Below are 26,467 nucleotides of genomic sequence, written 5' to 3' on the forward strand. Positions count from 1 at the left end.
AATTTGGTAATGTACTAAGGAATTCCTTTAAGAGCAGCTATTTCCCACTGTAAGCCGGTAAAAGTCCTAGCAGTTTCTCATAAAAGGCTTAAGTATGCAAAGATGGCCGAGCCCGTCTCGTAAAAGGCAACTAGCGTTGCAGTACGCCTTGACCCGGTAATTTCGGCGTAGATTAGATCTAAATCTGCAACGTTAATGAATACAAATTAATACCCAATTAGAATTAAAATATAAAATATTATAATAACCCTGGATAAAAATTTAAGTAAAATGTATTAAATATAACTTAGAATGTCTAAGCAAAAACATTTTCCACGAAGTACCAACTTATTAAGCAGTGGATACAACATATAATATGGATACGCTCCGAATTGTTTGTAAATATATTTCGTAATTGTAAACTTGGCACAAAATGGGTAATTTTGTTGCTTACTGAATTATTTATTTAATTGTTATACATATCCCATTATTTTATAATCTCATGTTTGTTGTCATTTTGTTTTACCACGTAGAAATTAGGTAATTTTAATATGGACTTATAAAAACAAATGTATTATATGTATGTATATGGGTGTATATAAAATCTTATTTACGAAATATTTATTTAATTGACACTTAGTTTTTACAGGGCATGGTTAATTAATAACCACGAATATGAAAGAAAAAGGTAAAATCGTTTCATGTTGAAGAGGAGAAAAACACTTAAATTTGGGCACCATTTTCAAGTGGCGAACATTCATCATGTAAGCTGACGTAACGGCTCCCCGACCACTCCCCAGAGAGAAATACTAAGTTTATTTCATTTCGTTTGCAGTTAGGAATATTTTGTTGGCAAACATATTAAGTATAAGCTCATGAAATTGAACATTATAATTTACCCGACACGTATGTTACCATACAGAAAAGGGATGGAGCATATCGATATCAACCAAATATTATTTATAAATCTTGGTTAGTTGAGACTTGAGGTAGCTTTAATGTTTACAATTCATCTCGATGCGAAAAGATCGCGAGAAAAGCAACGAGCATTTTCGAGTCTACATTACATAAGAAATGATTGATATATTTGGCAATTAAATAATATAAGCGCATACTAAACACGAAATATATAACGTTACAAAAAAAGGAATAGATACAATGACAAAAGAAGTTATAGATTCTTTGAATAATCTGTTTGTAGCAAGCATTATTAGCAATAAAACAATACCATTGACGGTTTTGATAATGCATGAATTAGTTATTTCTAATTTTATAACGAGGTTGATGAGCTCGAACATCGGTATGACAGCACACAATGAGTACTCTTTACACTTGCCAAAAACTACTTCGAGGAACCGTAGTGCTTCGTTACATGTCGATTTATTTTCATAGAACGCGCAAAAGTAAATTTATTTATATATCGCGGTTTAATATGTAATGTCTTTATAAATTTCAAACGGTTGCTTGTTGAAATATTGTATAGTAAATAAATGCACGCTCACCAGTTACATTATTTAGTTATAGTTTAGTTTCTCGTAGCGTTACGTAATCAAATATTTTATTCTTGTAAAAAGTATTTAGCTGCGCATACATTTAAAGCGAATTAATTATATTATTCTTATTCTAATTGATCTATTATATGAACTATTTTTGTTATTTCAAAAATAGCTTGAATTGTCTTATTATGTGGTATTTTCAAAATTATTGGTCTGATATTACTAGTAAATTTTCATCTACTGCTAAGTTATATATGATAATGAGGTCCTCCCGACCGTCTGCTATAGCAGACTTTCTTAGAAGTGCCTGTAATATATATAATATATATAGTGCATAAGTATTGTTTGAATTGTTTACACAACCAACTATATCTTTGGGCTGTTGGGAAATTCTTGACAGAGAAATCAGAAGCAGTCAAATGTATATATATTTTAACTGGTGGTAGGGCTTTGTGCAAGCTCGTCTGGGTAGGTACCACCCACTCATCAGATATTCTACCGCAAAACAGCAATACTTGATATTGTTGTGTTCCGGTTTGAAGGGTGAGTGAGCCAGTGTAATTACAGGCACAAGGGACATAAAATCTTAGTTCCCAAGGTTGGTGGCGCATTGGATATGTAAGCGATGGTTGACATTTCTTACAATGCTAATGTCTAAGAGCGTTGGTGACCACTTACCATCAGGTGGCCCATATGCTCGTCCGCCTTCCTATTCTATAAAAAAAAAACCTATTTTAAAAGTATATATGTACTTCATCAATACTTAATGTAGCATTATTACGAGTTAATAATGCATCTACTTGCACGATCGTAAAATCTAAGCATGTAATCTACCTATTATTGCGTAATTAATCAATGTTACAAGTCCGAAACAATGTTATCGTTAAATACAATACTAAATATGGAACCGTTTAGTGCAAGGAAGGTTATATTGTAATACCCAAAACGATTTTTATACAAATTTTATCGTCATTATTCTCTTGGTTTTGTACCATTTACTTGGGGACGGCGCTGTATGTAAGCTATACATATAGGAATCGGCAATTTTTGCGGTCGGCCTGACGTCAATTCTTCTGGGAAATGCTTTATCTGGTGAGTTGGTTCAACTCCACCGTATGGGTAATAAAGGCGCTTACGCTTAGACGTTCTCGATTGATGCGTTTAATAAAAAATACTTTGAGTCTCACGACACCTGTGACAGAACTTAAGGCAAACATTTCTACACCATTTATATAAAACTCGATACTTTTTGCTTTTAAACTGCCTTATGTTTGAACTATAAGAAAATTGAACTCAAAAAAACGCTTTAAAATACTTATGTTATCCATTTTTCATAAATCCTTTTTAATAAAGGAAGATGTTAAATTATTAAATTCGTTTCAGCCTTAGCCTTTTTTCAACGCGTTTTATTGAATATACGAAGATAAGGGCAGGAACTCATTGACGTTTATCTATTTTAGTACTAATGTACATTTGAAGTGTTCATTTATTTCAGAACATCGTGTGTTATATGGCAAAGGCTGCAGTAAAGAGAATATAATGCTTAAAACATGTATACTATTTATGTGAAAAAACTAAAAATAGAACTATTTCCTTTTTTAAATTTATTCAATCCAGTTTTCCTCAAACGATTTAAAGATCCAAATTTTAACATTGATGTTTTACGTTTTTTTTATTAAAGGAGTAAGTGGGTTTAATAGGTATATGTGGATGTCCCCCCTCGAACGTTAACTGGATATGAATGGGCTGAGCGGATTGCGGTGTTGCTTATTGAATTGTGTGACACGCGAAGTCGCACAACAATGTAAAACTTACCTTATTTACAATGAAACAATTTCAAACGCTGCCATTATATTTACCTTATTCTACTTGTTATTGAGACATTCAAGATTGCTTAACTTGGAAAACAGCTTTGAATATAAAATTACGAAATATAAAAAGTAATATTACTATAAAATAAAACGCCTGTCTTATTTGTATATCTATGTACGTAGGTATCATTCTCATATACATTTTAAATAATAAAATATTTTTGCAAAAGAAAATTGACTTAAAAATTTTACTGTTACATGTTTCAAGTTAAACTTAACAATGTACAATATAAATAAAGTCGAGATGTAATGGCAAAAAATAATCATCTAAATTGATTCATAAGCAAAAGTTAAGGCATACAAAAAATATATATTATATGGAGGATAATTGAGAACATCCTCTTTTTAATTTTATTTTTAATGTAGAATTTTTTTTTTTATATTTCGATATTCGTAATTCACAACAAATCACTCAGTACTTGTAGTTGGAACAACATCAATTAATATACGATACTCTTCCAGGGTTAATTGTGAACTGAAAATATATCGTAAGACTTTGAACACCTAGATATTTTTAGCACGTGAATATTAATGTTCACGCGTTGATTCGTAACTGTACTTTCGGTTGATTTACAAAAATAAAAAAAATCTCGGTAAAAAGTAAGTACTATTCATTTCAATACGGTAATAAAAGAGTGCTTTTACCTAAACCTTGCGTGAATACTAAAGAAATATTCAAGCAATGCGAAAAATAAGAACGTAAAATATTTAATACAAATGACTTCATTACAGAAATAATTGAAGCATTAAGTTATTTTGTAATAACATAAAATCCTATTTCTAAATCTATTAAAAACTTCTTACTATTCATCTCTAGAATATAATAAACGACAAAATCTAGAAGTCATTCCAAGCTTTTCAAAACTGTCTTTATTTATCACGCTATAACGATATAAGAATGCAATAGAGGCAGGTGCAGTTTGCATCGTTCATAATTTCCATTTTCGTTTATTACAAAAACTATTTTACCCACCTGCGCTAACGGCTGCAATCCGACGCCCGATTTCTCAATTCATCATCGCTGAAAATTTGTGTTGGCTCTGAATAACTTGTTTTACCAAACTCTTGTGTTTGGACAAGCTGACTGATGTAGAACGCGGATGCTTTTGAAATGTTTACGATTTTTAACATCTTGGTATCTAGATTAGAGACCATCGTTACTAGCCTCTGTCTACGTTACCGATTATATTGAAAGAAACGTTGGATCACATTAGCGTTGAAAATGAATCAAAAACGTTATTTTTGATTCAAAACAATCATAAACGTATTCTGAAATACATTTTATTCTTTTAGTAGTAAAAGTTAATTTTATATGTCCTAACAAAAAGCATATCAAACAGTACCTGCAAAGGGAAGCAGAGACAGCTTTTAATATTAAGAGGAATATTAATTAAGTTTCAAATAATATCTTCGCATTAAATTATATCCATTCAGACTTAATCTAGTGGTTTAAGGGCAGATGTTACGTCACGTTGCGAATAATGACTTGGTATCGTGGCGTATAATTATAATATGTAGTGTTGTGTACCGTAATTACATTTACAAGAATAGAATTATACCCTCAAGTCAGTATTTATACATCACAAACAATATATAAGCATTTACATGTTATATTATTTATGAAATTTTAATACTATAAACTTATAACAAATCTTTAATGAAATACTTATTTAATTTAATTTAATGCAATGCTTTCAAAGATTATTATTAATTTGTGAAGGAATTGATTTTTTTTTTTCATATTAATATTTAAAATTTTTGACTACAGTATATAATATTATATTTCGATATTTTATTAAAACATTTATTAATTAAAGAGCAAATGGATCATCTTTTAGTAAGTGGACTGTAAGAAATGTTAACCATTTCTTACATCGCCAATGCAAGCCCATACAAGATGTTATGTTCTCTGTGACTAGGTATCATAAAAGTTACGACAATATTCGTAACGAATGTTCTACAAAATTTAATAAACAAATAACTTATAAAATAAACAGCTTATACAAAATTCTCTCACAAGGCTTGTTTAAATTTAAGCACCAATATTAAATTTCAAACATTCGAGATAACTCAAGTCGTGATCGTAGTTTAAAGTTTTAGATTAAAGTTTAGTTGTGAAACGAAATTAAGTACATTTAATATAACCCAAAGAACCGTAAAGTGGTTAATACTTTGATGTCTTAAAATATGTCCGGTTGTATATTTTGGCCACATCAAGATAAACACGTGTTTAGATCATTGACCTTTAATATTTCAAAAGCATTTAGACAATCATATCCTATCAAAATTTGGGTATGAATAATTGTATTATACATACTAACACCACGGCTTCGGCGGCAACAATCATAGACGGGAATTTCAATTTTATTCATATGTATATAGCTAAATGAAATTGTCGTATTAATTACATTTTTTTTTTTGTGGAAATCGGACGAGCTTTTCAAAAGTGGTGACATTCAGACATTGACACTATAATATGCATTATACCAATCTGTTATTATGTTGTTATCAGACATAGCTGTTATCCAGATTCTCCTATGTGACAGCTCCCATCGACCCATTTTCAGCAAGTCACGACCTGTTCGTTTGCTCACACTCGACCCCAATATAACGTCAATTCATCAATATTCTGTCATAATTTTTTGCACCAGATTTATTTGGTCATACAATACAAACATGTGTTTTATTTTAAAATATTTTTGAATGTCTCCTCGCAAATTTGCTAATTTAGCTTCAGCATTCGTAACTTGGCTTACCTAATAAAGAGCAAAAGATTAAAACTTCTTAGTCTTTTAGGTTTTTGTATAAAAAATCAGTTATTTTTTTTTCATTGTGAATATTTCAACAATATTGCAATATGGAGTACGTAGTGAGAACAATTGCTTTGTTTGTATAGCACAAAATAGAACGGGGAATTGGATCAAACTAAAAAAACCCAGGCACAATGCCTTCGGCTTGTTGGTGAACCTTAGAAATAAGTTGTCTGGTGCCGTTTTATTGTGTTCTGACACTGATAGATTATGATAAGCGTGTTATCATGACATACTTTTTCATAATTTAAATCAAATTATTTAACGAACTAAGTAAGTCTTCACAGGAAAATCTTTTTATTTATTGTCTTTTATTGAATTATTTATTAATATAAAACAAACAGAAGAAATTAAAACGTTTTTTCAATTGCATTTTTAAGTTCTAGTAATGGGCCTAGAATATGATTAATAGCATTTAACATAATTTTACCTCACCTTTATATTATAAACTATACCTTTATCTATTAGGGGCGTATAGCTATGGAATGTGGTTTTCATGTTCTTAATTTGTGTTTATAATTCATCTCGCGCGTGAAGGAAAAAATTGTGAAGAAACAAACATGTGTCATATTAATTTCTGTCACATTGTCCACCAAGCCGCATTGTCGCAGTGTAATTGACGCAATTACAAAATTTCTCCTCAAGAGAACAGGCTTTTGTCCAGGAGTGAGACATTTACATACTTATATTATTTTTTTATGGATAACATAAAATATAAATTTTGGGACCCAAATCAATTTAATTCGATGAGAATTGTATAAAGAAGACTTGATATGTTCTAATACAAATTTTAGTTTTATTATTGAAATGCATGCGTCAATGGTAACTTGATTGTGTGGGCAGACAAAATTGCAACCAGATAAACTATTTTATTATTATACAACAAACCATTAGAAAAATTAAAATACACAAAAACAAATCAGACCATTTTTTTTAAATATTTAAGTAAGCATTATGTAAATTTCGAAACATGATATATTACGAAATAGCATGCTTATAAACTATGAATGAAGTTAACATAATACTTTTATTTTTACACGAAGTAGAATTTAATTAAGGACTTCTGCACGTTATACGAAGTAGTAGAGCAAGTTGAAAAAAAAAAAACTTCGCATGATGTAATGGCCGGCGACCTCGAGCCAGTACCTCTTATTATGTTACCGAGCACGTGGGACGTGAACATAAAAAAATTATCTCATCGCGAGCCTGGCACGCGATATTGACAAATGGTGCGAGTTGAATCAGTAAGTTGGTCGCTTGCAATCCTTGCAACGTGTCTTTATACATGTCATTGAAATTGATTTACGCAACGATTTAAAATAAACCGATGTCGCTTGTTTTAATGAAAGTAAAAAGAGATCACGTAAAGTTCGAAATGGAACAAGATAAAAAAATAGTCATGTCTTACAGAACATAATTTAAACAGATTTGGATTATTTAAAAATCAGCATTGAAAGCATCCTCATCATAAAATGCTCTTAGCGTAAGATATTCAACAATCCATTAAGAACGATAGTGATTTAATTTAGTTATAACTAAGACGTTAATGTTTCCTATCAAGTTTGTGGCAATAACCGAGACCATTTACTTCGGTGTGATGTCGGAGATGGTAATAACCGCCATAAATAGTTTTTCCCCAACCTACCTAACTCGGATCTATTACTATTAATTGTTTATTTTTATATTTATCGTCTTCAAAGTTTTAATATGTATCTAAATCATTGAGAATGTGCTAATTGATCAGTCTATTCTATTTTTCTAGTAATTCATGTTTGTTTATATATTTTTTTGCAATTCACAAGGAACCATTTAATAAGCATTCGTGAATCATTTAATGAATAGATAGAAGTGTTGTTCGTCTCAAAATAATCATGATACTACACCGTTTAATCACTTTAAGTAAGATTAATAGAACACTTCCTCTTCTCGACTGTGTAAACGTTTTGAAGCGTTCAATATTTTGTAATACGTTCATTTTATAATTTAGACTTCGGAAAAATCTAAATCTATATTAATATCTTATTATTAATTAAGACCGTTCTTACGCTTAGAAAATTTAAGTTGGTATGCGTAACTATAAAATAGACTCAAAATATATTATCACGGGAAGTGAACGTCCATTGTATAAAAAAAAAGATAATATATACGGACAGTACAACAAACAGACGCTGTTGCCGATAATTACCAATTGTTGGCGGCCATCTTTGCGTGGGCGCATGAGTCATGCATGCGCCCACGCTTACCGAACGAACGTAAACTACCTACATCGAAATTTATATAAAAACCGAGGTTTCGTGCAACGGTGTGTGATAGCTTATTCGCTATATTAGAAACGAACAGTTAAATATTGATACTTGTGTATTTTTGTTTAACATATAACAGTTATGTTTTGATTATATAGTGATTGTTCACATTTTTTATATGATTATATGTTGTTTTATTTTGTAGTCATATTTACTTTAATAAATAATGAACGATATTGTTACACATTTTCTCATTACTTTTTGATTCATGAATAAATAACATTGTCCGACTTCCTTCCGTTTATCATAATATGTATATAATAACAAGTATTATTATTTGAAATACCTCTTCGGCTTATAAAATTTACTTTAAACATACAATAATACACTCCGAACATAAATAATATATCATTTATGTAATTTTATAAATGTAGAATTAATTTCAATAATCAAGGCCTTCCAGTTATATATACTAAAAATTACTTGCATCCAATGTGTATTGCGTTATGAAAAATCGGTAATCTTTTCAGATTATTTTTTACTTCGTTGTGTTATTACTTGAAAATAAGCGAAGAACAATGGCTTTTGTTTCAAAATCTTTTGACGTTCATGAATAATATATTTTTTCAATCTCATTATCGGTAATTAGTTTATTTTATTAGACATTAAGATTACTATATACATTAACGGAGTTTCTTGCCGGTTCTTCTCAGTAGAATCTTCATTTGGAGCCAGTAGCTTTACTTTTAAATTAATCTTGCTAATTGTCTATTCATGCTTATAAGTCTCCTCGATTTTGACATTTTATCAAATTCTCATTCATTTTCATTCATTCTTTCAGTCATTTTTCAGTCATTTTTTCAAATTCTCTAGGGATTCATGACCCCCATAGTAATATTATATAAATACTTAACATTAACTGTCAGATACATTTTCAAAGCATAACAAAAAACGTTAAAAAACAATACTTATTTGGTAGACACCATTTGAACCTTGGGGAAGGAGGGGTATTTATAAAGTATCAATTCCACAAGACCGAAGTCTTTATATCAATTTATTTAGAAAATTAAGAATAATAATGATTGAAATGGTTAGCAACACAGTACGAAATCTCTTAAGTGCAATCCGCACAAACTTTCTCAGTTTCTCGACGAGTTATTTCTGCGAGTATCGATGTGGGTGTACACGGTATAGTGCTTGCATATTGTGCTACTTTCATCGCTTATTGCAAGTTTAATAGCAAAACTAAAGTTATTTAAATTTATATCCATTGTATGCTAAGAAATATATTTAACATAAGCCTTTAACATGAGCCTGGCAAGCGTACTGCCTGTTTATATTAATTTACTATATGTACAAAGAAATGTATGACCCATAATTGGTGACAAATGAGGCGCCTAAAGAAAGTTTAATTGTGTTTGCAAAATAAATTATTAAAAAAAAAGAAATTTCATTCCCCTATAAACAAACGACGAGTAGAAAATATTCTTTGTACTCCAATAGCAAATTTTCATAGCGATCTGTTGAACAGTATTGAAGTCGATACTTGATGTGCTACAGCGCCATCTATCGGTGAGTTACAACTAAGTGGATATTATAAAAACCTTTTCCATTGAAAATGTGCCAGCTTTTATTGTAATACGCCAAACGGTATCGAAGTCTATTAATCTCAAACAGATATACCAATATCTATTTTTAATAAATATTTTATTGATTATTTATACACAGATGACATCAATCAATATGCCACAACACCGATAATAGAAATAGAAATTACTACTGTTTTAGTTTAGTATTCTGCGGGTACGTATAACCTTAAATCATTATATCTATCAATTTTAAGCACACACATACATACACATTCGGGTTATTTGCGTGTGGGAGTATTGTTTGTAAGTGAAATTAACATTTCGTAAAGACAATCAAACAAGGCTACATAGTTACACTAACACGAGTTGCAGTTCGGCGTTTTAATCAATTAAGCCGTCGATCGGTCTGCCAAGAACTATGCGGGAGCCTTTGCCAAACTATTTGCAGTGTCCCTCGTTAAACTTCCTCAAAACTGCCATTGTTACTTGAATTATTCAAGGATCTCTGCCTATACTTTTTCCAGGTCAAGCCGAGTCGTGGACAATATTGCAAACTTGCTTGAGTTGACTCCATGAATCCTCAAGACTTAGAATATGTTAAAACTATGTTTCTAATTGTCCTAATTTAATTTATTTGGTTCAATCATGGGTCCCATTAAGCAAAATTTAAACGGGTTCTTGACCTTCGTAATTGTTTCAAATAGTGATACCATTCCTAAAGCTGCGGCCTTATAAACTCGTTAAGATGACGCTAGCAATGATGTCAGATTGATTCCTAACCCTTGACCCCTTGGTAACGTGACTCATTTTAAGTGTCTGTGAAGCTGTGATAACTTGTACCAATGTACAATACTAATAAATAACGCCAGTCTATATAAATACTATAATCGTTATTAGAAGATGTCTTCAAAACGATAAATTGAAAAAATGAAACTTTAAATAATGAAGTGGATAAATTATATTTTAGATACTTCGCAATTTTGTGCTATTATTGTCGTGTAAAACAAACGGTTATATCGCTTCATTACTAAATTAGAACACTTTTTCTAGAGTCATCTACGAGTGCTGCAATTTTAAAACGAAATCTGTCATCTGATAACTGATTAGTACAACAATTGTGCTCATCTTGTCACGGTACTACGAGTAAGGCGAGCCTGGCCGTCACGCATACTGGATGACGTCACCCCCCCTGAGGGTCACCCGTTTTCTATTCGCGTTATAGAGTGACGCACGCGCCGGTGACGACGCGAATGGCCCGCGCTCGCTTTTTAAATGTATTTATACCTCACCCCTTACCGATCGCGTAATTAATAGCATCTGGAACATCGTCACGGCGGGGTAACGGCCGTCTAGTCGCCATATTTCTGTCGAAATCGTCGCATACTCCCGGCGCCCCTCTCTCCAATACATGCACTATCCGTGCCAAAACGTTTGCAGTGTTATTGCAATATTGAGACATCTCGGTTTCCACTATCGCACATTTTACTTTAGGCTGTATCGGCAAAAATGCAAATTTTAAATTGTTTTATAAGACTATAAATTTTTTCGGAGTCTTTAAGCGAGCGAAAAATATATTTTAACAGCAAGCTATAAAATTGTAGCCATTTTATATGTAACATTTTAATTTCAAAGATCAAACGGATACATTATGTGTTTTATTTAAATGTATTGTTATGACATACTTTTTCAAATTTTAAACAGATACCAAGTTTTATCATCGATTAATTCGCGTCCAAAAAATATACGGATATTTTGAAACATATTTCTTTTTATTTAAAATAAACGGGAAAGGAGTTCACACGCTGTCAAGCTGATATACCAACGCAATTTAGACGAATATTGCCAAAATCTTAAAAAATAACCCTTTATAAATATAATATTTTGATCATTAGTAAATCCATTTGCATGTGCACATACGATTTTCTCAAGGCTTCGTCTATATGACGTCTAAAAGTATCCACATATAATACGAGTACATTTGCCAAAACATACCTATCAAACTCAGCACTTAATATGTTGAGCGTTTTATGAAGAAATACAAAGTATGTATTCAATATAATGACTAAAACTAAAAATATTTCCAATCATATGTAAGTATGACATATTTACTTATAATAATAATAATAATATGAGTACGATACAAATTAGCTTTTGCTTATGAATATAAATCTACCAACCAACCTACTGAATAAATCAGACATATGAATTAAACAATAGATTTTAGATGGTTGTTCATCATACAAATTGATTGCTAACATTGCCAGTAGCACACTAGTAGCATGCTACTAATTTATAAATAATTATTTAGACATGGAAATAACATGATTTCCTAGAGAGTGTTACACATATCATTAATAAAACAGTCTTTCATCAACATAAACTATTCACTTATTGTCAATAATTTTGTATGAGTATTTTAAGGAAACTAGATATGACTTATATGCTTATTTCTATATTTAATTCATAAAATTGCTTGTACCAAATTCAATCAAAGATTTGAGATTGATATTTTTGGATTTTTCTTTAATTTTCAATTGAAATCAGATAATTATTGAAAATATTTACTATTACTTACTGTAGATTGTAATTATATTTTTATTATAATAGTTATCTACAAAAGTTATAATAAATAGATCTAAGTAATTTATTATTTTTTATTATATATAGTTTTTTATATTAATTATAATGGGCACAAAATTTATTTAAATATTAATTAAAAACACATACCAACATAACATAGATTAAAATCTTACCACTTTTTAAATTCTATAACCATGGTATAATTTAAGAACAGTGCAGGACTGATCTTGATGCATTTATTTTATGTACCTACAAATAGTAATGTAAACAATTAATACTTGATAGTAATAATTACTAGTCTGATTGCAATTAGTTTAATGCCATCTCTGTTTAATTTTATGCTACCCGATAAAGGTACAAACATATCATGTTTGTTCTGAGTCATTTACGTTATATAATAAAATACAAAAGATGTTAAATTATAAAAATAGAATGTGTAAATATGTAAAAAAAAAAAATTAATGTATAACAATTGTTTTCTGGTGTGTGGTAATTAATAAAAGCTTATAATATTATGATGTTTGCATTTGTAAATAATATTAATATAATATATAATAATGTTATAATAGTTTATTATTTCAATCATTAAAAGAATGTAGCACTTTAAACTTTCAATATTAAACATAAAAATTTAACCTTATATTATTACAAGGTAATAAAAGGAAAATGATTTTTCTCAAATGGAATAACGCCAGGCTCTTGGACCATTTATGAATAAAATAGAAAAGATTTATGACATAGAATGAATAGTTAATTGTTGCCACAAATCCAACATCCATATTACATTTGGCACTAAGCCAAGGTTTATAAAAATGTCTATGGAGAACCATCACAGCTTAGATGAGAAAATTAACAAAAAAGTATACCAAAGATGTCTTATGCAGTTAATAAACTAGGCATTCTGTACACTTTTATTACTCCCAATGTTGAAGAATTATAATACATAACCATAATACAAATAAATGTGTAGTTTGATATTGCCGCAATAAAAATTTAAGTACAAACACTTTATACAAACTCTTTTATTTTACTTACATTATATTCATGGCTTAAATTTTTTAATAGACAAATATGTTACAAAAAAAAAATACATTTAAATAGATCAAAAATATTTTGAATTTTTTTTTTATAAGATTTGAATGTGCAACTTCAGTTTTATTCAAATATTTTTCCACATAAATTCCAATAAGAAATATCAATAGCAGTTATATAACAAATATATGGTGGAACTTCACGTAAATTATTATTTGAAAGTTCTATATCATATTTTCTTAAATACTGGAATAATTACCGAGTACTTATCATCAATCACAGTTTTATAATCTGTGTCTACTAATGTAATATAATAATCATATTTTGAATTAGTTTATCTATTTAATAATCACTAATTAATAAAATTAAGTGGGTTTTTAATTTTAACATATTTCCTAAGCAATTTGGATTCAATAGTTCTAAAATAGATTGCGAATGTTGAATCAGTCACTAGTAAATAATATTTCTTTATTTTGTGTATTACATATTATTTACAAAATATTCTTGCAAAATTTTTACAAATATGTTGGTATGTCATAATATTTGTTTAAAGAAAAGAGTAATAAATATTGTTTTTTTAAGGGGAATCATATGGATTGATGGAATTATTTTATATTGCATTTAAAGTATACTTTGTTTTATATTTTTATACTATTATTTTTATTTTAATGTTCTATTAAAAAAATGTAGTTAAGTAGCAATAATCATTATTACTCTAAATTTAACAATAAATGTATGCAAGTTGTTCTGACAGTAATTTTTTCTTTAGATCATATATTAGTGCGGCCAAAGTGCTAAATTTTCTTCCATTATTTAATTATTACTTTTTTTATGTTAAACTTCATAATGACATATCTAGATGAAAGATTGTGTTTTGATATCTCATAAGTATTTGATAAATTTTAATTACGCTGTATTAATATTGTAATAAGAAAACCTAATATTTAATAATTAAGCTTTTGCATTTAATATGTATTAAATTTATTGTGATTAATGTGTTATGTTTATTTAACGTTTATGGAATAGTTACATAATTAATCATTAGTAACATTAATGTGACACATGACACACTAAGCTTTTTATTTATAAAAGGGGGTAATTAGAAAATGTTTATTTGATTATGAATATTTGGAATGCAATTCAGTTAAAATAAGTTATTAAATAAAAAAAAATACATTTTGCCAAATGCATATAAATATATAAATAATTATTATGTACTTAATTATGAAGTGATTTATATTCCAGTTATGCGTCCCACTAACCTAACCTAACAATTATAGCAGATATTGTATAATATGCAATAATGATACGTTGTCCACGAAGCCGGTTTGTCTAGCTACGTATAATGTTCGAGTATTTATTTTTACCCGTTACGTATGTACAGCTGTCTCGATCGTCTCGCCCGGCCACCAAGGGATAAAGTAATTTTCAATAACCAAACACATTCTCCCTTGAAATAACTATGAATAACTCAACATAACATCCAGTTTTGCTATATTTGGAACACGTTTTCCAGGTCCGCGAGAGAAACCGGCTGCCCTAAATAGAACATCCTATAGCCAACGACTTATTCGAACAGGAAATGTAAATACGAAACGATAACCTACCTTTGTCGTTTCCAGCAGCACGTCACACGTTCGCAAAACTATTTTCCAGCGAAAAAAAAACACAAAATTCTGCACTTTACACGGCGAGAGTACACAGGGCGTGCAATCACTCAATTCACAGCCGGCAATGAATTACTCACAAATGACTAGTCGAACACTTAAGGTAAACAGAAAATACACAGATTACACTAACTTAAAATCTATGCTTTCCACAAAATACCTAATTTAACAGAAACGAAAAACGCGCCAACTGTCAAACTAAAAAACTACAAGCACCGACGCGCCGCGCTACCGCGCGGTCCGAGTCCGCTTTTCTGACTGGCGAGGCCACCGTGCCATACACGTTCCGACTCGAAACCCGTCCGTCCGTCACCACACTCTCGATGACAATCCGGCCGCTACGGCATGCTTTTGTCGCAATTTACTTTTCATTTATATAATAAAACAGCAGCAATTTCCTTATCGCATAATTGACAAAATATTTTACTAACGTTGACTTTATCTATATCTCTGTGCGACAAAATGAGATAACTGCTCGAACGTAAATTCTAGCGATAAAGTAACACGACCACGTTTAAAAGATCACGATGGACTACGAAAAAACTTGTACGCGAATAGTCATCTGTATCTGTGCGGGATAGACGATTGCCAGACGCGCATGCGTCAGTCGGGCCGCGGGTACGACGTCAGTGAATGACAAACCCTGCGCTTGTATTAGCCGATCGATTTTAAAAGAAATGTGGTATCTTGAGCGGAACAGCGCTGATACCGCTTTTATATTTAGTACGGTAACCGTAAAGTGCACAGCGCATGCGAAAAGCTTGCCGCTTACAATTTTACTTGTACAAAACTAAATGGGTTTGTATTTCGTATACAACTTAGGTACACAATTTTGTATAGAAATGAAATGGAAACTGTTTAATTATTTAGAGTAGCTACACAACTAAGTAGCTCGCGTAAGGCGTTGCTTTTTTAGTGTTATTTAATAATTACTTTTACAGTTACATTAATAGTTAGAATTGAATAATCATTTTTTTAATGTTTTGTAAAGGTACATGAAACGAACAAAACTAAGAATGTGAATGAATAATTATACTACCTATCTAAAAAGTAAAGAAGTTCCTAATAATAATTTTATAGTAAATTTAACATCGATTCTTTTTTTCTTTATATATTAATTATATTTATATTTCAATTTAAATAAGAATTAAGTAGTAATTATTTAGGTATGTCAGTTTATTTATTTTCTTATATTATTTATCGTAGAAAACGAATAGATTTACATAATAAGCAAAAAAATAAATATTTTTTTTTAGTAGTTTTTTAACGTTCTGTTTGTTATATATTGAACAAACGATGGAATATTACTAAGGAATAGACTTGGAATACAAGTTATCAAATTATTTTTATTTAGTGTTCGCATTGGAATTAATAATTAAAATTAGGTATTTATTTACTTATTCATAGCGTGTCGGCGGATTGCATACCTCAGAATACAATATTAATATTTATGTGTAGTTGCATGCTTTAATTAAATACCATTGTAAGGATCTCTTCATAAACGATTTCTTTCTATACTTATGTCTTCTAACTACGTGCAAAAACGTAGTTTTTGTTTTAAGTTAATTTAAATTATGAAAAATTGTGTCTGATATCAAAATTTAAGTAGGTATTTGATGTTATAAAGAAAATGAAATTAAGATTTTATTTGAATATTTCTGATAACATAATCACTTTCAGTCTGTTTATTTTAGGAACCCTAAGGAAAACACTTACATGTATAAGGGTCTTTTAACTAAACATGCTAATAACTCTTGTTAGTAATTTATCTACTTCTTAAGAAAAGTATGACATTAATTAAATGTAATTCTAACTTTAATAAAATGTTTTCTCAATGACATTTTATGGAAGTCTTGAAACTGTACCTGCAATAGAACATTATCTACATTTGGAAATTATATTGCACTTAGACAGATTAAATTAAAGGGTGAATAAATAATTTAAGTAAAAGTATCCGATTATTATGTATTATAATGTAGGTATCCACACGTGAGTCACGTTAAGTTGTTATTTTTTTTAAATTATAAGGGCGGAATGTTACGTACAGTTTTTACGTCGTAGAAATGTTCCGTTCCATTTTTCCGAGACGAAAAAAATGCACAGAGACGTATACTTCTAAACCTTTTAAACCAAGTCATACTTCAAATGGAGTCCCTTACTTTATATTTGCTACATTTTCTTTTAAAGCGTTTCTTTTAGCTGTGAGCGTATTCTTACGTAAGAATAATATGAATTTGTCTTTGTATTTCAGACAGAAATTAAAATAAATTTGTCAAGAACATCGTTTTAATAATATTTATACAATGTTTTTTTTCTTCTTGAATTTTATTTTGGTATCCATGTGATTAGGTACAAATTATAAGATTAAGTACTCGTTTTCTCGTAAGTACAAAACAATTACTAATCAATAACCGTAACCGCCGTAACAGCCTGTGAATGTCCCACGGCTGGCCTAAAGGCCTCCTCTCCTCTTTTTGAGGAGAAGGTTTGGAGCTTATTCCACCACGCTGCTCCAATGCGGGTTGGTGGAATACACATGTGGAAGAATTTCAGTGAAATTGGACACATGCAGGTTTCATCACGATATTTTCACCGAAAAGCACGAGATGAATTATTATCACAAATTAAGCACATGAAAATCCAGTGGTGCTTGCCCAGGCTTGTACCCACGATCATTGGTTAAGATTCACGCGTTCTTACCACTGGGCCATCTCGGCTCACTAATCAATAAGGACATCTTGATTTAAATATACCAATGTAATTTATAGTGCTTCTATATCAATAAATTTGACAGATACTGGTGTCTTTTCTGGTATACATGACTTCTTAAGTAAGTTGACAGGAATAAATGTACCTAATTTTGTCCTTCTTGACCCCACATTTAGTAAGACATACATCATACGTAATAGTGTGTATTTTACTGGTGGTAAGGCTTTGTACAAGCTCGTCTGGGTAGGTACCACCCACTCATCAGATATTCTACCGCAAAACAGCAGTACTTTGTATTGTTGTGTTCCGGTGTGAAGGGTGAGTGAGTCAGTGTAATTACAGGCACAAGGGGACATAAAATCTTAGGTACCAAGGTTGGTGGCGCATTGGCGATGTAGGCGATGGTTAACATTGCTTACAATGCCAATGTCTATCGGCGTTGGTGACCATTTACCATCAGGTGGTCCATATACTCGTCCGCCTTCCTATTCTATAAAAAAAAAAATGGGAAGGATAAGTGCAAGAATTTTATACATACGGTAGATAGTCATTAATAAAGGAGAATACTTACTAACTTTCACATTGTAATAAGGAGCTAATATCAACTACCAAATACTACTTTTTGTATGCATAATATATTCATTTAAAAAGTATTAAACTTCACCTGCATGATAGGAGGACGAGGTCATTAATATTAACATTACGTCAAAAAGCCCTGCTCTTTCTTGGGGTTTGCACCAAATTGCATCAAAATCGTTTTAGTGGCGTAGGCTCAGCGTTATTTTTGCTTTTATAATATAAGTATAGATAATACAAAAGTGGATTACTTTGATTATATGATAATTATATGTATATAGGTCGAAACGAGAGAACCCATTGTATAAGACAAACTGTTCGGGTTTCGAACCGAAGTTAAATCCAGACATCACTGAGTTTTACATATGCATAGAATTTATATTTTTTATTATAAAGCGGCAAAGGAAAACAAATTTATTCACATATTGTATATAACAATTCGCAGTAGAATAGCGCAGTGCTATAGGCTCAGTTCTTCACCTAAACAGTCGCGCAGGCCTTTGTGCATGAGTGACATTTATGGGCTGTTAAACAGCTAACACACCTGCCTGTAATCGGTGGCAATTTAACGAGAGTGGTGTTGGGTGTAATATCCGCGTCTTTTATACAGACAAAGTAGAACGATTATTTATTCCGACCCCAGTAAATACGAGTCCATGCATAGAGAGTGAAATTATATGGATGTCGGAAGTGCTGAAAAGTATCGATTTATATTTTTTTAAATTATTTGTAATATTATATTTATCATCAACCATCACATAGAAAAATAAAAATTGCTATATAACAACATTAAATTAAATAATTAAAAAAATGGTGGCGAGTAGAATTGGCAAAAATGCCATATATAAGTTAATCTATCCAATAAAAATCGATTCACAATTGGCGTAGATGCCGCGGAATATAAAAAAAATAAAAAGAAAGCCCAATTCATAACCTACTTTGTCAAAGTCGTTCCGTTAAAGTCGTCTGAAAATCTCAAGACCGCTTAAAAATAAAAAAGGCAAAATAATTAAAATATCAGATAGATATTTGTTATAGATAATGCATAATTTAAATGATAAATTATAGGAAATAGTTGCTTCTTTTAATAACAATGCCTTTAAGTTTCCTGATTAAGATATAGCAAGGTCTTCCATTAAGTAAAACCGAGACGAACAAAATTTAAATTATCAAGAAATTATTGATATATTTTATTAACAAAAAAGTAATGTAATTAAAATATATATAGGTTTTTAATTAAATAAACTATTTAATTTGTACTCGTAACAGTTTTATATAAAATATAGATAAGTTATCAATTAAAGGAGGGCAATATTAAAACATAATAGGTATGGAGCTTGGTATTTAATTCTTTGTTTTATGTTATTAGAGCGTATCGGGATATCCTGAATCGAGATATTGAAACTTATCATCGTAATATTTTAATTCATTCATCTTAGACATAGCAAAGTTATTATATAATAAAGTCTACCTACTATATATGTAATGTAACTTTTAAATTTCTAGATCTCGAGGTCCTAGGGTAGGTAAACGTTTTTTTTGGATTTCTTGTCAAGAAATTCTCAGTCAGAAAGCCGAGATGGCCCTGTGGTGACGTGACGCGTGAATCTTAACCGATGATCGTGGGTTCAAACCCGGGCAAGCACCACTGAATTTTCATGTGCTTAATTTGTGATTATAATTCATCTCGTTCTTTACGGTGAAGGAAAACATCGTGAGGAAACCTGCATGTGTCTAATTTCACTGAAATTCTGCCACATGTGAATTCTACCAACCCGCATTGGAGCAGCGTGGTGGAATAAGCTCCAAACCTTCTCCTCAAAAAGAGGAGAGGAGGCCTTTAGCCCAGCAGTGGGACATTCACAGGCTGTTACGGACGGACGGACGGAAATTCTCAGTAGCAGAATTTTGGAGTGGGCAGTGTTTAAACTTTTGTGCCTGGGAGAGTTCGTAGGGGTATAGGTTCTGTGCCTAAATTTTTTCTTATCGGATTTGCCTTTCCATCAGATTATTACACTGCTGTGCTATAATATCTCCTTTGAGAATAGACTCCATGATCGTAATTAGTCAGGAGGCATCATATCATCAGATATAGATTATAAAAAAGCGATTTATATGCAAGATATTTACTTATATTATATATAAATAGGGGAAGACTTAAACGTTTAGTCTTTTATCTCCTCTGCTCGTTAACCGATTTTGTTGAGTAGCCATTGATGATCTTTTGTGATATAAATAGAAAACAATAGAAGTAAGAAATTAACAAAATATATATTTGTAAGTACATATATGCCTTTTTCAAAATTTTAACTGAGAACACGTTCAATAGAACCTATATATTTTAGCAGTAGGTATATAATAAATGTCATATTCAGTAGGCGCCAACCGCAAAATTTAAAAATCCTTGTCATTATTTTCGTAATTCTTTCGAATAATAAATACATAATGATTATGTAACTTACAAGATGCCACGTGATGTTCACGCTTGGCATTTATTCAAGTAAGAATCGTCATAAAGCTTAAATCCACAGATTAAACTAAGATCTTACCAATCTGTATTATTAAACTTTAATAATTAGTTGCAACTCACTATAATTTAAAAAAGTATTTAATTGTTTATGAGTTTATGTCATTTAAATAAAATTAATTAGACACCGACGTAATTTAAAATTAATGAAGAAAACGTTAGTAGTAGTAGATTTATTTACAAAAGATATAACGATTCCATGAATGGCAGGTCATTATGGTACCAAAGTCTATAGGCCAAGTTTACTTACAATTAGATGGCAAACTAATTATTATTTGTTGACCTCACTTGTATCCATAGGATTAATTATTTTATTTATTTACAAATGCAGCAGTCAATGGGACAATGGTAGAGTAGTAAGTAGACCATCGGTCTGGATGGACTAGTGTGGTCACCATCGTCGACATAGACACTGAAAGAATTAATAATAATGTCACATTCACGATGCGCTACCAACTTTTAGAACTAAGATTATCGCACTTGTACCTGCAGTTACACTGGCTCACTCATCCATTAAACCGCAACATAACATTACTAATGATGCTGTTTGGCGGTAGAATATATGATAAGTGAATACCCAAACGGGCTTGCAAGGCTTTCATTCTGAATATGTTCTTTATAAGTAATTCTTAGTTACTTTCATACCTAGCTCATATGACTCGGCTGGTCTTTACCTATTTAAATAAGCGTACTATTTAAATTTATTTTCAATATAAAATAACGTCGTGTTTACAGTTTACGTATAAGCTCTTCGTGACAGTAAAGTATAAGGTCACAATTGAATAATTATATATACCACTTGTAACGTATTAAATAGCTTCTAATGCCAAGGTGGAATACCGTCCTAAAACTTAAATCCCTTTGCACACTAGTCACGTAATTAACAATGTATTTTTATCACGCTCAAAGTTAAATACTAGTAAAAATGCGCCTCTTAAATAAAAATGACGTGATCTAAACAACATAAATAACAGCAAGACATAATCATATTGTACACTGAAGTATAATCCCTATTTATAGTGTAGTAAAGTTGTTTTTATCGTATAAGATAGGTAAAGTCGATGTACAAATGTGTTGATGTTCGTAAAGTTGTCGCATAATCTATTAACGACGGGCCTTGAAGCGATTAGTGATCAAACAACACTATCTAAGCGTTGTTTCAGGTAATACTGTATTTAAGGATGGCATGTCAATTATATATGAATAATTAATAAATATGATATATATATTACTAGACACATGGGTCAATTTGTTCATTGTTATGTAATTAAGCAAACAAGTAAATTAAATTAAGTCACAATGTTTTCCTAGTATTGTTGATTACAACGGAAAACCTTTGGTTGATTTCTGAGGTGCGGCAATACGAGCCCGTATTGGCGGACTTATATAGCCGTGTCACAAATATATTATTGAATCATTATAATATAAGGACAAATTGTATTCGTTTATTATATTATATTTAAAAAATAGACTGTAAATCTCCGATAGTTTAAGGCCTCTAATTTTTAAGGAGGTATTTCGAAGTTATTCCCCTCTTATCCTATGCGTTCCTCTAAATCATAGAGTACGAGATAAATTACCATAATTGAACACATAAAAATTCAGAGGTGCTTGTTCAGGTTTTAATCTAAGATCCGACCCCTTTATCATGATATTATAATTATGAAAATAAAACGTAAAATATTACTTAAAGAAACAAATAAAAAAATTAACATCACGCACATAGAAATAAAAATACTACAAATAATGCTAAAAACATTACAATCACGCCATAATTTGTCAAAGAAATATATGTTGATATAAAAGTCGATTTATTAATTTGTGTCCGCGAAAAGACAATGACAGCCCTATTAAAATGCTTTGCGGAGATAGTGACGTGCGTCAGTGCTTATCACAATGAAATTAAATTACAGCAACGCAGATCTAATCAAGTATCATTGTACAATCGTTGCATGACTCCCTGATATATATTTTTACAAATAACCTCGCTTTATTGAAAATGGAAAATTAAAAGAAATTATTACTCGTCCAATGAGGTTCGATTTTCGAAAGTAGAGAACGTACCTTGTGTTTTTAAACGTTGTTTGTATGAGTTTTAATATTCGTATTTACGTGCATACATACATCAAATGCTTGTGACCAAATAACCAAATCTCCAACCAAGTTCTACACCAATTTCAGCCAACCCATTATAATGAACACCTGCTTTATTTTTTATCAATATCGAAGCAGAATTAAAAAAGTATGATGATGATATCCTCCTGCCTGATGTCGATCACGGCGGCCATTATTTGCAGAAGTTAGCTGAGCTGGAGATAATATAGTGCAGAACACAGATGCACTCTCTATGAATGACTTTTATGAGGTTCAGATAGTTCCTAATTATCTGCAGACGAGCTGGCTAGTTGGCTAGCCAATACCCAATCTTAATTCTATGTATCATGACTGCTAGAAACTTAGACAAATAAATTGCGTTGTTAAAATCTATATAAACGTTTTGTGTTTAAAAAATATCATTAAAGTTATTGGTCGTGCATACAATTAATTATAAGTTTAAGCCTTAATATTTATATTGATAAATACATTATGATAATATTATTTCATTGTATTAAAAAAACCTAGCTCAGGAGTCAGGGATTTCATTAATGGTAGTTATAAGATGCGTTTCTCCAATCAATAAATTAAATCGCGTTATGAAATCATGATATATAAATAAGTGGTATAGGGAGGTCAACTTAGTTAACCGACAAGTTTTAATAAACCTTAAAAGAAATTATATACTGGAATGTATTCGAATATGAAAAGGAATATCATGGCACATTATTCACACACGGCCATCTGATCCTAAGCTAAGCAGAGCTTGTACTATGGAAACCAGACAACTGATATACTACATATAGTACTTTTTATTTTGTAAATACATACTTACATATAGATAATTACACCCAGACTCAGGACAAACAGACATGTTCATGCACACAAATGTCTGTCCTGGGTGGGAATCGAACCCACAACCTTCGGCGTTAAAGGCAAGTATCTACCAACCACGCCAATCGGCCCGTCAATCTTATGTTGATACGCTGCCTTTAATAAATTATATTGATACAGTTTAATGGGTACAGGTGTGTGTGGTATAGCTCTCGTCTCTTGAATAGAAGACCGTTTGGATTTCTCCGCACTGCTGCAGTACGGGTTGGTACACATCCGATACATGCTCGTCTGCAAACTGTTTTACATGATCATGACCAAGCGCGTGATGAATAATAGTTATCACATAATAATTATTGGAGAGATTTTAAACGTGATCGTTTGTTTTTTATTATAATACAAACTAAGATAATTCTTTGTGATAATTGTTTTTGTGAATACAGAGCTGGGAATGATATTATACTAAATGGCCTAAATTCTATTTACTAATTTATTTATTTCTTAACGTTTTATTAGGGTCAATTGATTTAAAATGATTATTCTGTTCTTTAAAAATAACTCTTATATCACAGTTTAGCATTATAATAATACGCGTTAGCGATATTTTGGCGTCCCACTATAATGAAGAAGCTTACTGCGTCTAGTGGGCACATAGCACACAGTAAATATTTTTTAAATAAGTGTAACTTTGATATTTATTTATTTATAGAATAGGAAGGTGGACGAGCATATGGGCCACCCGACGGTAAGTGGTCACCAACACCCCATAGACACTGGCATTGTAAGAAATGCCAACCATCGCCTACATCGCCAATGCGCCACCAACCTTGGGAACTAAGATGTTATGTCCCTTGTGCCTGTAATTACACTGGCTCACTCACCCTTCAAACCGGAATACAACAATATCAAGTACTGCTGTTTCGCGGTAGAATATCTGATGAGTGGGTGGTACCTACCCAGACGAGCTTGCACAAAGCTCTACCATCAGTAAAATTTAATATTTAAAATTTGATATTGATTTGATATTTAATAATCTCTCACACAAAAAGCAATTAAGCTCTGTACACATCCTTTTATAATTATTACAAATTAATTTGTACTTATCTCCATAAATATTGTAGGCTATTTAATACATGTCTTTTAAAATACATATGAAAAGTGTTCGCTACTAAGAAACTTTAATAACCGTAAAACAACAATACATTGACATTATAATAATGTAAATACTAAACATAATAAAACATGTACATGTATACGGACGGCGGAAACAATGAAGGGACTAAATGAATTAAAGTCACTATTTTAAACTAATCCTTGAGTCATAGATTAACGACTCTAATTAATAATTATGATAAATATAAACGATAAAAAAAATGTGTGTACTAAATACGGCTTGATTGTTTGGTTCGAATACTAATTTTATAAATGTATTGGACATTTGTTGGGGTTACCTAGTGGTAGTGTACTACTTTTAGAATAAAGCCACCGAATATGTGATGGTTAGAGAGATATATTATTCTCATAGTAGCCAGGCCTTATTAAACGTATAGAAATATATTTTTTTTAGATTAGATAGTCGGACGAGCCAATGGATAACCTGATGGTAAGCGTCATTTGCACTGTAAGAAATGTTAACCATCACTTATATAACCAATGCGCCACCAACCTTGGTACCTAAGATTTTATGTCCCCTTGTGCCTGTAATTACACTGACTCACCCTTCAAACCGGAACACAACAATACAAAGTACTGCTGTTTTGCGGTAGAATATCTGATGAGTGGGTGGTACCTACCCAGACGAGCTTGTACAAAGCCCTACCGCCGGTGAAAAATAACTATAAAAGACAACTAGCGCCATCTTTTAACGAAAAGGAAAATTAAAGTAATTGATATAATGTAATTCGATTTTGAAGAGCGTTATATTTTAAAAAGTATAATCTTGAAAAACGTTTATTAGTATAGCTAGTAATTATTTAAATGTAGCAATACCGAATGAGCTTTATATTTCAATTACCTCAATGGTCGAATTGGAGGGATAAAATACAGTAAGATTTCCATAAGATCCGTTAATAGAAGACTTACTCGTGTCCGGTAAAATACTTAATGTTTGTAAAATTTTATATTATTTCGGTTACCTATTTATTTAGCGCGATTTAATATTTGTTTGATTATATTTGTTTAATAGATTAAATATATTATATTTTTTGCGAGCGAGGCATTGACGCTGCCCTGAATTATAATAATTTATTATATTCCCTTAGGTATTATTTCTAAAATGTTTTTAATGTAATATTCTTTATACTATTATTATAAATTAATTAAAATAAAACTATGCGATGTTTTCATTAAACATTTTGACTTCGTTTTGATAAAACAAAAGGTTTATAGAAAGCACAAATCATGACCTTAAATCTATAAACGCGAAAACTAAAAAATGTTTCAACATTTCAGTAACGATTT

The 26,467-nt window shown here is 30.9% G+C and overlaps 1 protein-coding gene across 10 annotated transcripts in view; it reads right to left on the bottom strand.

Annotated features, from left to right (window-relative positions):
* The window catches only part of LOC126777836 (plasma membrane calcium-transporting ATPase 2), a 179,873-nt gene that overhangs the window by 81,667 nt on the left and 71,739 nt on the right, over positions 1–26,467 (bottom strand). For 6 of the 10 annotated variants that reach the window (XM_050501049.1, XM_050501044.1, XM_050501055.1 and 3 more), the window contains exon 1: positions 15,208–15,599. The exons of 3 other annotated variants lie outside the window; for them this stretch is intronic. The gene's annotated coding sequence lies outside the window, so the exon portion shown is untranslated. Of the gene's footprint in view, positions 1–15,207; positions 15,600–26,467 lie in introns of those variants that run through there. One more of the 10 variants, XM_050501051.1, reaches the window with a different exon arrangement.

The sequence above is a fragment of the Nymphalis io genome, chromosome 24 (assembly GCF_905147045.1).
Source record: "Nymphalis io chromosome 24, ilAglIoxx1.1, whole genome shotgun sequence".
Lineage (NCBI taxonomy): Eukaryota > Metazoa > Arthropoda > Insecta > Lepidoptera > Nymphalidae > Nymphalis > Nymphalis io.